This window comes from Tiliqua scincoides, chromosome 9 (genome assembly GCF_035046505.1).
Source record: "Tiliqua scincoides isolate rTilSci1 chromosome 9, rTilSci1.hap2, whole genome shotgun sequence".
NCBI lineage: Eukaryota > Metazoa > Chordata > Lepidosauria > Squamata > Scincidae > Tiliqua > Tiliqua scincoides.
This window is the reverse complement of record NC_089829.1, coordinates 17,620,483-17,634,692: the sequence shown is the minus strand read 5'-3', so window position 1 is coordinate 17,634,692 and position 14,210 is coordinate 17,620,483. Positions and strand designations below refer to the sequence as shown.

At 45.9% G+C, this 14,210-nt stretch overlaps 1 protein-coding gene across 8 annotated transcripts in view; it reads left to right on the top strand.

Moving 5' to 3' along the window:
• Positions 1–11,211: 11,211 nt before the first annotated feature.
• The window catches only part of CNOT1 (CCR4-NOT transcription complex subunit 1), a 77,011-nt gene continuing 74,012 nt past the window's right edge, over positions 11,212–14,210 (top strand). For all 8 annotated transcript variants that reach the window (XM_066637773.1, XM_066637768.1, XM_066637771.1 and 5 more), the window contains exon 1: positions 11,212–11,301. The gene's annotated coding sequence lies outside the window, so the exon portion shown is untranslated. The remainder of the gene's footprint in view (positions 11,302–14,210) is intronic.

Below are 14,210 nucleotides of genomic sequence, written 5' to 3'. Positions count from 1 at the left end.
ATGAAGATTCTGTGGCTCCCCTGGTTGGTTTCACAGTTTGGGAACCATTACAGAGCTATGAAAGCAACAAACTGTTGTTTTTTTGTTGTTGTGTTTTTTTGAATGGATGGGGTCTGAGATGAACAGAGCCCATATGTTCTCCTGCTTCCTGAAAACAAATATCTGGGAAATGAAGGAGAAACACTGGTATGAATGAGGATTCATTTGGTGTGCCTCTGATTCATGCCTACTGATTGATTCCTTGTCCAGATGGTTGCCAGTCCTTGGGAAAGTTTTGATCTGCAAGAAAACAAATAAAGTCACCAGAAAAGCAAATATGTGTTTAACCATCACAGGTCCTTCAGTGATGGATTGGAAAGGCCAGTGGGCCAGGAGAAGAGATGAAAAAGATCTCCTTGTTGGCAATAAAGCGTTACCTTTCAAGAACCTACCTCCAAGTTGGTAACACAGTATTCACATGTACATGTCTCTCTTCCCAGAACAATGCAAAAATATCCATGTCCTTTAATTTAAAACCTTGATTTTCACTTACAAGTTTCTTGCTTTCATAGCTCTGCTTGGAATTCCCATTCAATCTGGAGAAAAGTAGTCAGTGTAAGACTAAATAAATGTTTAAGCAGTGGTTGGAGTGAAAAGGCCTGCAGGCCTGAAAAAGAGAAAAAAGATATCCCTCCTTTAGCAACAGAGGACTTACCTCAGAAGAGCCTTCCTCCACACGGATAATATTTATCTGTACGTGTCCCTGTTCCTGAACCAACATTAACATTCCTCAAGTTCAAACAAATTTCCTGTTGTAAGTTTGTTACTGTCCTCATTTGTTTGGAACTCACATTCCATCTGCAAAAGAAGTAGTTGAAATTATGAAATACATGTCTATCCAGTCACTGAATTGGAAATGCCAGTGGGTCAGAAAAAGAGAAGATTTCCGTTCAAAATAATGAACCTACCTCCAAAGCACTTACCTTCACATTAGTAATACTCATCCCTAATGCTGCACATGCCCCGTTCCTGAAAGGATGAAGTAACAGCCATGTTCTTTACCTCAACATGTGATTTTCTGTTATAAGTTAGTCGCTTTCATAATTGTGCTTCGAATTCCCCTTTACAAAAACAAGGAGAAAAACGAAATTAATTCCTCTTAAACCAGAGATTGGTTTGAAAAGGCCAGTGGGACCTATCAGAAGGACCTACCAGGATTCCAGTCTGGGAATATTTGTCTGTAATGTGGTACATGCTCATCTTCCAGAGGCAACATGACAATATTCATGTACCTTAACCAAAAACCTGATTTTCTGTTAGAAGTCAGCTGCTTTCATAGTTGTGTTTTGAATTCCCCTTCAATCTGCAAAGGAAGTAATCAAAATGAATAAATTCTGGTTAAACCAGTTTTGGGTTTGAAAAGGCCAGTGGGCCTGGAAAGAGACCCAAGATGTCCTTGGTTTGAGAATGAAGGACTTACCTCAGAAGGACCTACCTCCACTCTGGGAATATTTATCTGTAATGTGGTATATGTCCATCTTCCTGAAGTAACATGACAATATTCATATATCTTACCCCAAAACATTATTTTTGTTATACGTTAGTTGCTTTCATAGTTGCATACATTAGTTGTTTTGAATTTCCCTTCAATCTGCAAAAAATAAAAATAAAAAATCTAGTCAAAATGAATTAATTCTTGTTAAACCTGAAAGGAGACCAAAGTTGTTCTTGGTTTGAGAATGAAGGACCTACCTCAAAAGGACCTACCTCCAGGCTGGGAATATTCATCTGTAATCTGGTACATGTCCATCTTCCTGAAGCAACATGACAACATTCATGTACCTTACCCCAACACCTGATATTCTGTTAAGTTAGTTGTATGTGTAGCTGTGTTTTGAATTCTCCTTCAGCCTGCAAAGGAAATAGTCAAAATGAATTCATTCTTTTTGAACCAGAGATTGGTTTGAAAAGGCCAGTGGGCCAGAAAGGAGACCAAAGATGTTCTTGATTCGGGAATGAAGGACTTACCTCAAAAGGACCTACCTTTGTGCTGGGAATATTCATCTGTACTTGTACCTGTACAAGTACAACACAACACAACACAACAATACTCACGTTCCTTAACTTAAGCCTGGTTTTCTGTTATAAGTTTGTTGCTTTCATAATTGTGTTTCAAATTCTCCTTCAATCTGCAAAGGAAATAGTCAAAATGATGAAATACATGTTTAGCTGGTCATTGAAAGTTCACTGGACCAGGAGAGACCAACGTTTTCTTTCCATTGGAAATAACGAACCTACCTCAAAAAAACTTACTTCCACATTGGGAATACTCATTGGTGATGCTGTCCATGTCTCTCTTCCTCACACAGTGTGACAATAGCCACATTCTTTGCCTGAAAATATGATTTTCTGCTATAAGTTGCATTAATAATTGTTTAGAATTTCCATTCAGTCTCCAAAAAGAGTCAATGTTTGATCAAACACATGGGAGACACAACAACCACCACAGAGAGAGCACAGTATGCTGGTACAGCGGAGGAGGTGGGAGGAGCTAGCAGTGATCAGATTCAGGAGGCCAGTGGGCCAGAAGAAAAGACCAAACATTTCCTTTTGGTGTCAATGAAGGACTAACCTCCCAAGGACCTACCTCCACATTTGTAATATTCCATTGTACCTGTACTCACTTCATCGGCTGCCCTGGAAGAGGCTACCTCTCCCTCCTCACCCTCCACACCACTCATTCTGACTGCTGTGATTACCTATTGCCAAGGAAACAATGGGCGCATCATAATGGCTCACCACTGGTGAGATGGCAACTGCCACCTCTGGCTGGTGGGAGGGGCTAAAGTATCAATCTAAACTCTGTGAGGAAATGGTAGTTGGTTGACACTTGTCCACGCTACACACATATGTATTCATTGTGTACCAGTCCAGTTCTGGAAATTATAGTTTAGCAAGAATGCAAAGAATTCTCAGTTGAGGCTAGCCTGCCCTTTGGGGAACTGCAGTTCCCAGGTTTCCATAGAGAAGCAGAACAACAAACTGATCTGATCTGCAGCGTAGATACACTCAGTTTCAGAATTCAAAAATGTATGTGTTGAGGAGAAGAGTGGGGCTTGCTTCCCCTGAATTTGCTGAATGAGTCCCCACGCATTTCAGCTGCTTCACAACATACAGTTGAAACTATGGACCAAATCCATGCAGTGTTAAACTCAGGGCCAGTTGATATTCAGAAGTTTGTCACTTCTGGCTTTCTTCCCGTTCTGCAGATCCTAGAAAGTGACCTAAGGTGACCCCTTTTGTCACCTTAGACAGCAAATTGGCAAGAGAAGCCCCCCTCCATCCACCCACTTGCCTAAACTCGCTTCCTTCTCATCCCACTCTTCAGAGAGGGAAAGGAGGAAGGAACAGAGTGGAAGAGGAAGTGTGGACAAAAAGAGAAGGGTAACTGAGTATAGAACATGCTAGTACAAAGCTCTTTTCTGCTTCATATTTCCTCTTCTGCTCCATTATTTTGCATTCTGAGGGCCTGATCCTATCCAACTTTCCAGCACTGATGCAGCCGTGCCAGTAGGGTATGTGATGCATCCTGGGGGAGGGGGCTGTCACAGAGGCCTCCTCAAGGTAAGGAAATGTTTATTCCCTTTCATAGGTGCTGCATTGGTGCTGGAAAGTTGAATAGGAATGGGCCCTTAGTCTCCCAACTGATATCAGGACAGTTGAAGACCCCCATTACCACTGACACATGTTTTCTGGTAACATCTATTGATTGATTGCTTTTGAGGACCAAATACATGCACACTGGCAGATCTACATTTTGGGGGCCCTGAAGCTTGAACATCACTTCTGGAATCTCTGTGAAACCGGAAGTCATGTGTTTTGAGCTCCAAAGCTCAGTCTGAGCCCAGCCGAGGTTGGAGATGTATATCCTTGGCCTCTGCTGAGCTCTAGAGAGGGGGGCCCTGGACCGTGGGCCCGAGTGTTTGCCTGTATTCATGGTTTTAGCTACCCCAGGGGGTTCTGGAACAGAACCCCTGCAAATAAGGGGGCAAGGCTGTACTGACATATGTCACATGCCAAAGTCACTGGTGTGAATACAATAGAATCCTAGAGTCGGAATTGATCTTAAAGGTCATCTAGTCCAAACACTTTCATGTAGCAAGAAATCCTCCTAGACCATCTCCAGCAGGTGCTTGTCAAGTGTGAGCTTGAAGATCTTCAGTGAGCAAGAATCCGCTGCCATACCACCGTTATTAGGAATATTTTCCTGATGTCCAATTTGAATCTCTTCTCTTGCAATTTGTACCCATTGGACCTGGTTCTACTCTCAGAGGCAGTTGAGAACCAATCTGTTCTTTCTTCCATATGACAGCCCTTCAGGTATTTGAAGAGCGCTAGTATATCCCCTCTCAGCCTTTTCTTCTCCAGGCAGAATATACCAAGTTTCCTCAACCTTTTTTTGTAGGGCTTGTTCTCCAGCCCCCTGATCATCCTCATCGCTCTCCTCTGAACCTGCTCCAACTTGACTGCATCTTTCTTTAAGTGAGGTGCCCTGAATTGGTCCCTGCCCACATCGACCACAGTCTTCTTGAAGAAGACAATCAAGTGTGTCCCACACTTGACACACTTGAAGGAATTGGGGAAATTTGAGCAGACTTTACTTGGCTATCTTCCCATTCTGCAGATTCTAGAATATCTGGAAGGAGAGAAGGAAGAAAGAGATGTATGCCTTTGCATGGACCTCCGAAGTCACAACTTGCTTGATTTCAGCTTCCCAGAGATGGTGCATAGCATTTGTTGGAAAGCTGCTTGCTTTTTGGGGACAAAGCCTAGGCTGGCTGCTGGGGAGGTCGGGAAGACTCTTTACCTCTGGACACCCAGCATTTGTTGAGGGTGGACTCCGATGAAGTCACTGCTTTTGGCTCTCTCTCTGGGAATACCCTCCTATTTCTCAGCCTGGCCAGCATCTGCTGCTATTCCACGCTGGCCCTTGCCTGAGTGGAAGGCTGCGCATTGGCTTTGAGGCACAGGCAGCAGCAGAGTCTGCAAGAGAACAGAGAAATGGTGAAGAAGTCGCTTCTGGGCAGACACTGGGGGGAGAGGGCAACTAGTGGGGATGAGAGGTCATGGTGGAAGTCCACTCATGTGCCCCCATTGGAAGAGCTGCCTTGCCTGGGGGTGTAGCTGAGGGGGGTTTGGGGTGGAATGGTGGTGGTTGGCAACCTTCAGTCTCGAAAGACTGTGGTATAAGCCTACAGGATCAACTTACCTTTTCAGTTTCCCCAGAAGTCCTTTGTACGTACATTGCGCCCTCCTTAGCTATTTCTATTCCTATCACTGTCTAAATTCTAACGAAATATCTATAGCCCTCCCCCAAAGCTCCCACTACAAACCTATCAAAACAAAAAGCAAGAAAATGATCCTTCCCAAAGTCTCCCTCTATCTACCCCTCTAAACCTAACACTGTCTGAGAAGCTATTCTAAGAAAAAACTTCCCCAAACACCCCAAATAATGTAACCTAAGAAGATGAAAAAGAAAAGAGAAAAAGCAATGAAATAAATTCAGGAAGAATGAAGGAGAAACAGGAAGAAATCAAGAAACACACAAATTTTAAAAAATTAAACAAGAAAACAAATATAAAAGAACTTGGAAAAAGATAAAGCAAAAGGAAGGTAAGAAATGACAAGAAAGAAGCTACGGAAGAAATGTATGGAGGGTAAAATAAATAGAAAATAAATATTGATGCAACAGATAAATCAAAGAAAATAAAAATAAATTTTAAAAAATAACACAAAATAAAAAGAACCTTAAAAATGATACAACCAAAAAAAAGAAAAAAAGAAAGAAGTGAAAGAAATAAGAAAATGAATAAATCAATAGAAACCTACACAAATCCAAGAAAATAAAAATAAATAAAATTCACAAGAAATTTAAAAATTGGAAATAGAAAAAGAAATCTCACTTGCTCCACACACTCAGACCCCACGACTCATTCCATTCCGCCTTTCACACCACATGGCCAAAACATTTCACTAAACAACAACCAAAGAAATCCAACACTACACTCCATCACTTCCTTTCTCCTTGCCTCTAACAACCCACACACAGCCCCTCCACACCTTCACTATTTAAACAGCCCCAACACCTGTCAGCTGATGATGTCACAAACTGAGGACATGTCACCAGCCCCCAACCAGGTTTTTAGCCAAATGACTTGAGTATAGCCAGGGCTCCTCTGGGGTCTTCAGAGTTCTGCTACCTGGAGGGCAGCTCCTCACCTGTGGAATCTTGATCTTCCTTCTTCTTGAATAAACCAGATGACCCTTCCCCCCACGGTTTCTACTGACGCCCTTCCCACACCTCTCCTAACTCTTAATGCCTCCATCCCTTGGAATTGATCCAGATTGATAGCTCACTTCTTTGACCAAGGAGTGTATGTCCCTTGCCAGTCCACTGATGCTTCCTTCTTGGGAGATTTCTCTGGAAGGTGGAAAGGCCAGCAGGGCTTTTAAGGGGGAAGGCTTCAACTCTCCACCTGACAGCCAATGTGGCCTCTTATGTAAGGTAGCTTCATGTTGCAAGGAGCTCTACGGCATGTACCAAAGTAGAGAACACCTCCTCCCTCTTTACCTGTTTAAGTACCTGGAATTTTTGTAGTCCTGCTTAGGCTCTGTTTAAGGTTGTCATGAAGAAGTCCTGGTTTACTCTCAGCAGATTTCTGTGCAGTTCTATAGAGAGGCCTGGTGATGGTTTAGTGTCCACAGAATTGAAGAGTAGCAAAACCCAAAACTAGAATAGGTTCAATGCTTGAGTCAGATCCAGGTTTCAGATCAAAGACAAAATTCTGATGTTACCAGACCAGGTGCCCTTTTACTCCTATGGCAAATAATCCCAACTGCTTGAGCAAACTTAGCAACAGGCATCGGTAGAGAGAAGAACCTTTGAAGTAATTCAAATAAAACCAAACCGTGGCAGACCTCCTCCCTGGTCTGCCTTCAGCAAGGATTGCCCCCTTCATATTTTGATAATAGTAAGTGCCCAGTGGATAAGGTGACATGCATGTAGCAAGAAAGATATTTTCATATCTCCATACCCAAATCTGTCTAGCATTCCTCCCAAACTGCATGATAGGAACTGGGATATATGACTGGGCAAGAGAATGCTGAAGAAAGTGTCATGGCTTGATTGGCCTATAGATAACCCTAATAAGAACAGTGTCATGTAGCACCTTAAAGACTAATAAATGTTTCATCATAAATTTGTGGACTATGGTGTATCTCATTGCATGCATTAACTGTTTGACATCTCCAAGGAGGTACCCAGATGGGATGTGTATGCAAGACCTTTTTTCAAAATAGTTTAGTTAATGAAAGGCTAAATTTAAGTGTTTAAGTGCTAATTTAAGTGCTTGGTTATGTTTAAGGGTGAGTTTAAGTGTTCACATGAATTATATAGTAAACCTATTATATATAAACCTCTCAGACAATTAAGGATGGTTCCATGGAAAGCATATATGGGTGGATAAGAAAAATACTGCTTTTGTTATCTTGCCATTTCCAAGAATAATGGAGTAACTTACTAGAGGTAAGAGCAGCTTCAGAGATCCTCCAAAACACACCATCTGTGGCAGCTGCATGTTAAGACGGACAAAAATCCTCGATGCAATTTGGGTCTTCCTCTTCTCTTCCATCCCAAATCTTTGCTTCTGTACAAAACAAGCTACAGGTGGGACTTTTGGATCCACTGATTTGACTCACCACTGATACCAAGGTCCATGGAACAAGGGGACAAAAAACACCAAAATCCCATTTCCTACATTTGCACTGTTAAATTGCACTGGTTGCAAGCTTCTTGAGGTTAAAGATAGCTTTAAAGACCCACTTCCAGGTTCTTGCTCCTCCACTGTTGCCCTAGAATGCATTGGTATAGTCGCTATACTACATTCAGCCACTAGATGGAGTGAGTGAATCTACTCATCTAGTGGTTGAATGTGGTATAGCGCCTATATACCAATGCATTCTAGGGTGTCAATGGAGGAGCAAGAAACCTTGAAGTGGGTCTTTAAAACTATTTTCCATTTATTTGGTACTCATTTTTAAAAATATTTTTGTTTTAATTTTTTATTTTTAATGGATAATGAGGCATGACCTGTATTGAGATATGCCTATGCTTGAGGCACAATAACCTCCCAAGCAAAGCCAGCAATAGCAGGGGGTCAATTATGGGTGGGATAGGATGAAGAGCAATGATTTATTGAGGCAATCTACCTTGGATGCCAAAAAGGCAGCAGTGGACCTCCCATAGGGAGAATGAGGCAAAAGCCCTGGGCGTGGAGCTCGGGCACCACCAAGACTGCACTGGAAGCCCTAATGAAGCTCTTGACGTGGTCAGAAACAAGCTTCTGGAAGCACATTTTAAGATCGTGGGGAAGCTCAGACAGCTTCTCTTATTGGTCCTGGAGTTGTGTGAGGCTCCATGGTGATCCAGGTGAGTGGGGGGAGGGCTTCACTTAGGGGGTGGCTTCATGGTGCTTTGCCCCAGGGCGCCCCAAGGGGAGGTCTGCCACTGCCAAAAGGCAAGGTAAATATCGCCTAAATAAATGCTGTATCTCAGTCCACACAACAACTATAGCAATGCACATCTAAGCCATGACCTCAGGAGTCATAAGAACATAAGAACAGCCCCACTGGATCAGGCCATAGGCCCATCTAGTCCAGCTTCCTGTATCTCACAGCGGCCCACCAAATGCCCCAGGGAGCACACCAGATAACAAGAGACCTCATCCTGGTGCCCTCCCCTATATCTGGCATTCTGACTTAACCCATTTCTAAAATCAGGAGGTTGCGCATACACATCATGGCTTGTACCCCATAATGGATTTTTCCTCCAGAAACGTGTCCAATTCCCTTTTAAAGGCGTCTAGGCTAGACGCCAGCACCACATCCTGTGGCAAGGAGTTCCACAGACCGACCACACGCTGAGTAAAGAAATATTTTCTTTTGTCTGTCCTAACCCGCCCAACACTCAATTTTAGTGGCTGTCCCCTGGTTCTGGTATTATGTGAGAGTGTAAAGAGCATCTCCCTATCCACTCTGTCCATTCCCTGCATAATTTTGTATGTCTCAATCATGTCCCCCCTCAAGCGTCTCTTTTCTAGGCTGAAGAGGCCCAAACGCCGTAGCCTTTCCTCATAAGGAAGGTGCCCCAGCCCCGTAATCATCTTAGTCGCTCTCTTTTGCACCTTTTCCATTTCCACTATGTCTTTTTTGAGATGCGGCGACCAGAACTGGACACAATACTCCAGGTGTGGCCTTACCATCGATTTGTACAACGGCATTATAATACTAGCCGTTTTGTTCTCAATACCCTTCCTAATGATCCCAAGCATAGAATTGGCCTTCTTCACTGCCGCCGCACATTGGGTCGACACTTTCATCGACCTGTCCACCACCACCCCAAGATATCTCTCCTGATCTGTCACAGACAGCTCAGAACCCATCAGCCTATATCTAAAGTTTTGATATTTTGCCCCAATGTGCATGACTTTACACTTACTGACATTGAAGCGCATCTGCCATTTTGCTGCCCATTCTGCCAGTCTGGAGAGATCCTTCTGGATCTCCTCACAATCACTTCTGGTCTTCACCACTCGGAAAAGTTTGGTGTCGTCTGCAAACTTAGCCACTTCACTGCTCAACCCTGTCTCCAGGTCATTTATGAAGAGGTTGAAAAGCACCGGTCCCAGGACAGATCCTTGGGGCACACCGCTTTTCACCTCTCTCCATTGTGAAAATTGCCCATTGACACCCACTCTCTGCTTCCTGGCCTCCAACCAGTTCTCAATCCATGAGAGGACCTGTCCTCTAATTCCCTGACTGTGGAGTTTTTTCAGTAGCCTTTGGTGAGGGACCGTGTCAAACGCCTTCTGAAAGTCCAGATATATAATGTCCTGCTGAAGGAAGAGGCAATTGCTGCTGGCAGTGTAAATTATTTTTTTGGGGGGAGGGGGAGAAGGGCAGGAGGATCGATGAGTTTTTACTTAAAGAAGAGGTACAGCAGCTTGACATCAGATACTGTCAACAGACAAAAATTCCAGTGAGCCATGCTCATTAACAGTAATGTAAGATAAAGATACAAGTTCTTTATTTTAAATAAACTTTTAAACTTATTGGAAACTTTTAATGTACTTAAGCCATTTCTGCCTAACGTTGTGTCTACGCAACAGGGAACAAATGTGTATGCCTGTGAGCTGGGCAAAAATTTTTTATTTGGTTTTGTCATATGGGGGTGTTAAACAATTTTCCTGCCTGACAATGTCACTTCCAGACATGTCATCACTGCCAGGTTAATGGCATCATTCCCGGTGGGTCCCGACAGACTGTCACTCTAGAAAAGTGGGACCCAGTGCTAAGACGTTTAAAAACCACTGAGCTAGTGCTGACGGGCTTAAGCATGTCTACTCAAAAGCAAGTCCCATTATAGTCAATGGGGCTTACTCCCAGGTAAGTGTGGACAGGACTGCAGCCTTGCAGCCCAAGCCTATGCGTGTCTACTCAGAAGTAAGTCCCGTTATAGTCAGTGCGGCTTAGTCCCAGGTAAGTGTGGACAGGATTGCAGCCTTAAGGCGGGCAGCACCCGGTTCCGCACCTTCCCTCCACACAGGATGGATGTGGGTATAAGCCTCACACATGCGCAGTCCTTCGCTGCAAAGGCGGAGACTGGAGGCGGCTAAGCCCCGCCCCTCCTATCATCCTGACACCACCAAACAGGCAAGCAAGACTCCGCCTCCCCTTCGCCACTCATGGCTCCGCCCCTCCCCCTACCACAGCTTCCCAATGGTCCCAGCTGACACGGTCCTTTCCGAATCCAGCAGAGTGATTAGTCGACCGCTGAGTCATATTACTGTTGGCCAATTATCATCCTGGCTCTATAGCGCCTCACTTTCCCACCTCCCTTTAAGGAAAGAAGCCGATTGGGCAGCTCAGGCAGGCACCACCTCCGCGGCCTGATTGGTCGGAAGAAGAGTGACGGAGAGCTCCTGCCTAGTGCTCGGCCGTGATTGGATAAGGCGTCTCCTCGCGCTGAGTGCGGCGGCAGCCCTCAGGTTCATCCCCCTTCTTGCTTTGCGTGCACCGCCGCAAGCCCCGCCCTTTCGCCTTGCGTGCGCCGCCGCAGGGGAAGACGGGAAGAGAAGGGCCGCGACGTGAGCGCGCGACCCCGGCCGCCATTTTGTTTTGGAACTAGCCGAAGGAGGTAACCAGAGAAGCGCGAAAGGCTCGGCCAGGCGCCTGCTCCGGCCTGCGACCCCCGCCCCGCCCGAGGTGAGGATCGGCGCCTCCGCTCTGGCCGCAGAGGCTGCTGGCAGCCGGGGGGGGCGCCCTGGGCCTGAGGCGGCGGGGCTGGGCCGCGGGCGGGAAGCGGCGGCGGGGTGCGCGGCGGCTGCGGCCCACCGCCTGCCCTCGGCCGCCCGGGGCCGTGTGGGGCTCCCTGGCGCGAGGGGCCTCCGGGGCGGGAGGCTGGCCGGGGTAGCGTCGCGTGGGCGGCCTCGGCCTCTGCGGGGAGCCTCGAGGCGGGAAAGCCCGGCTGCGCTTGGTGGGCCTCCTCGCCCCGCCTGAGGGGCGGCCCTGCCCCGGTAGCCTTGCTAGGCACGTTCCGGAGGCCTCTTCCTGCCTGGGCTGGGCCGCGCTCCTGGGTGGGTCCTCCCCAACTTCTGCTTCCCGCGGAGACACGTGAAGCGCTAGTTCAGACGTGGTCCTGGAGGGGCAGATGCGTGTCTCGTGCCAGGGCTTTATTCTGGGGTCTGTTTGCTCCAGCGCAGACCGCAGTGGGAGAAACACACTCAGAAGTTGAGGCTGTCTTGGTGGCTGCGCCTTGGGGACTCGGGCTGCAGTCCTGGCCCCACTTACCTGGGAGTAAGCCCGTTGACTATCATGGGATATAGTCCTGAGTAGACAGGCTCAGGATTGGGTGGTAAGGTTGCAACAGTATCCACACCTACCTGGAGTAGGCCCCATTGACTGTAATGGGACTGACTTCTGAGTAGACAGGCACAGGATTGGGCTATAAGGCTGCAATCCTGTCCACACTTACCTGGGAGCAAGCCCCATTGACTGTAATGGGACTGACTTTTGAGTAGATAGGCACAGGATTAAGCTCTAAGGCTGCAATCCTATCCAGTCTTCCATGCCAATGGGGTGTGCGCTGCATAATGCAGTTGGTGGGGGCAGTCAAGGAGTTCTTCTCAGAGAAAGGCAATGTTTCTCAAGGCTTGTCCTCCACCATACTAATTCGCATAGTCCACCTATTCATAAGAACCTCTGAAAATCCTCATTGGATCAGATCCAAAGCCCATCTAGTCCAGCTTTCTGTTTCCCACAGCAGCCCACCAGATGCCTGAGGAAGCTCACAAGACAACAAGAGAAAATATTTATTTACTCAGCGTGTGGTTGGTCTGTGGAACCCCTTGCCACAGGATGTGTGATGGTGTCTAGCCTGGACGCCTTTAAAAGGGGATTGGACAAGTTTCTGGAGGAAAAATCCATTACGGGTTACAAGCCATGATGTGTATGCGCAACCTCCTGATTTTAGAAATGGGTTATGTCAGAATGCCAGATGCAAGGGAGGGCACCAGGATGAGGTCTCTTGTTATCTGGGCATTTGGTGGGGCCGCTGTGAGATACAGGAAGCTGGACTAGATGGGCCTATGGCCTGATCCAGTGGGGCTGTTCTTATGTGTCTTGCTGCCATTCCCCTGCAGCTGGCATTCTATTTACCTTTACACTCCCAACAAAGACATGGCATTGACCAACGTTTAACGTGTGTACTATTCAACGTACCACTGTAAATAAATGGGAATGACAGTTTTGTACAGATGCCGCACAACAAACATCAGTAAGGGGCTCAGGGTAGACAGGAGTGCTTTTTCGAACATGGAAAAGCGTGCTTGGCGCACTGCTTGCGAAACCGAGCCTCCTACCACTATGTGTTGTGTTGTGTTCCTACCCTTGCTGCCAGGTTGCCAGTGTCCAGGGGTGTTGCAAGTACCACCAGACACCACCTCAAGTACCACTGGTGGTACTCATACCATTGAATGAGAAACACTGGAGTAAGAGGATTTTGTTCCCTTACTGCAGGGCTGCATTGTGCCTGCATCAGTGCTTGAAAGCTGGATAGGTTTGGGCCATTTGTTAACAGCTTCTTTTTGTTTTGGTTTCTGGTTTAGGGTATAAACTTTCGTCAAGTTCTAGGTCTCCAGTTCAATCTGCCTGTTTCTGTACTTTTGTCCTTCAGGTAACTAGCCTGAGGACAAGCTGGGAGATTCAAACACAGTTAATATGTTATCCTTCTCCTAATGTGCTCCTTTTGAATACAGAAGGTTTTGTGTGAGACCTGTTTGGGGTAGTTGATGCAATCGCTTGTAAGTGTTCTCTCCCAAGTTTTTGGAGCTCAGATTGTGTCCAGTGATTCCCAAACTTTTCCAACTGTCAGCTCCCTTAACCCACTGGCTCATGGACTGTGGTTCCCCATTAGGGCTACATGTTGTTCCCTATATGTTGTATAGGGTGGCAGGTTTTTTGCAAGGCTTCCACGGCTCCCCAGGGAACCATGGCTCACAGTTTGGGAACCTCAGGATTATGTCCATGTTTCTATGAGGAGTTGAGTGAGATGAAATGGCAGAGATAGTAACTAGAGTGGTGATACAGACAGACTTTCAGTGGGTCCAACCATATGTGACCCTAATGTGGGTTGCATGCCTACTTCATTGTAGCAAAGAAACTTTCCTTCACTTACATCATTGTATTTGCGAAGTTTTAAAGCTATTTTGTGGTTTGAGAGACCTGCTGCATCTTGGCCTTTGTGAAGGTGGGGTGGAACCAGTGGAAGCCTGTTATGTCCAGTTTGTGAAGTACTGGTGATAACATTGCTTAAGGTTAATTGAAGTCTGTGGATATGTCTGAAGCTTCTACTTGTCCTACATGTGTATTTTTCACCTTGTCCTGAGGAAGTAGACAAGATTATGGGGTGACCAACTTGCATTTTTTGACATGTAAAACTGCCAGAGGTGGAAATGTCAAAATGGTCATTTGGTCTATATAGACTAAATATAAACTATAAAGTTATAACTGGTTTTACTCCTCTTGCTGATTCCTTGTTGCTGCTGCTTTGATTGTGTTATCTCAATATGGCTGGGGAGCCCAGTGGACTGAAAAGCAGCACATACATTTTAAAG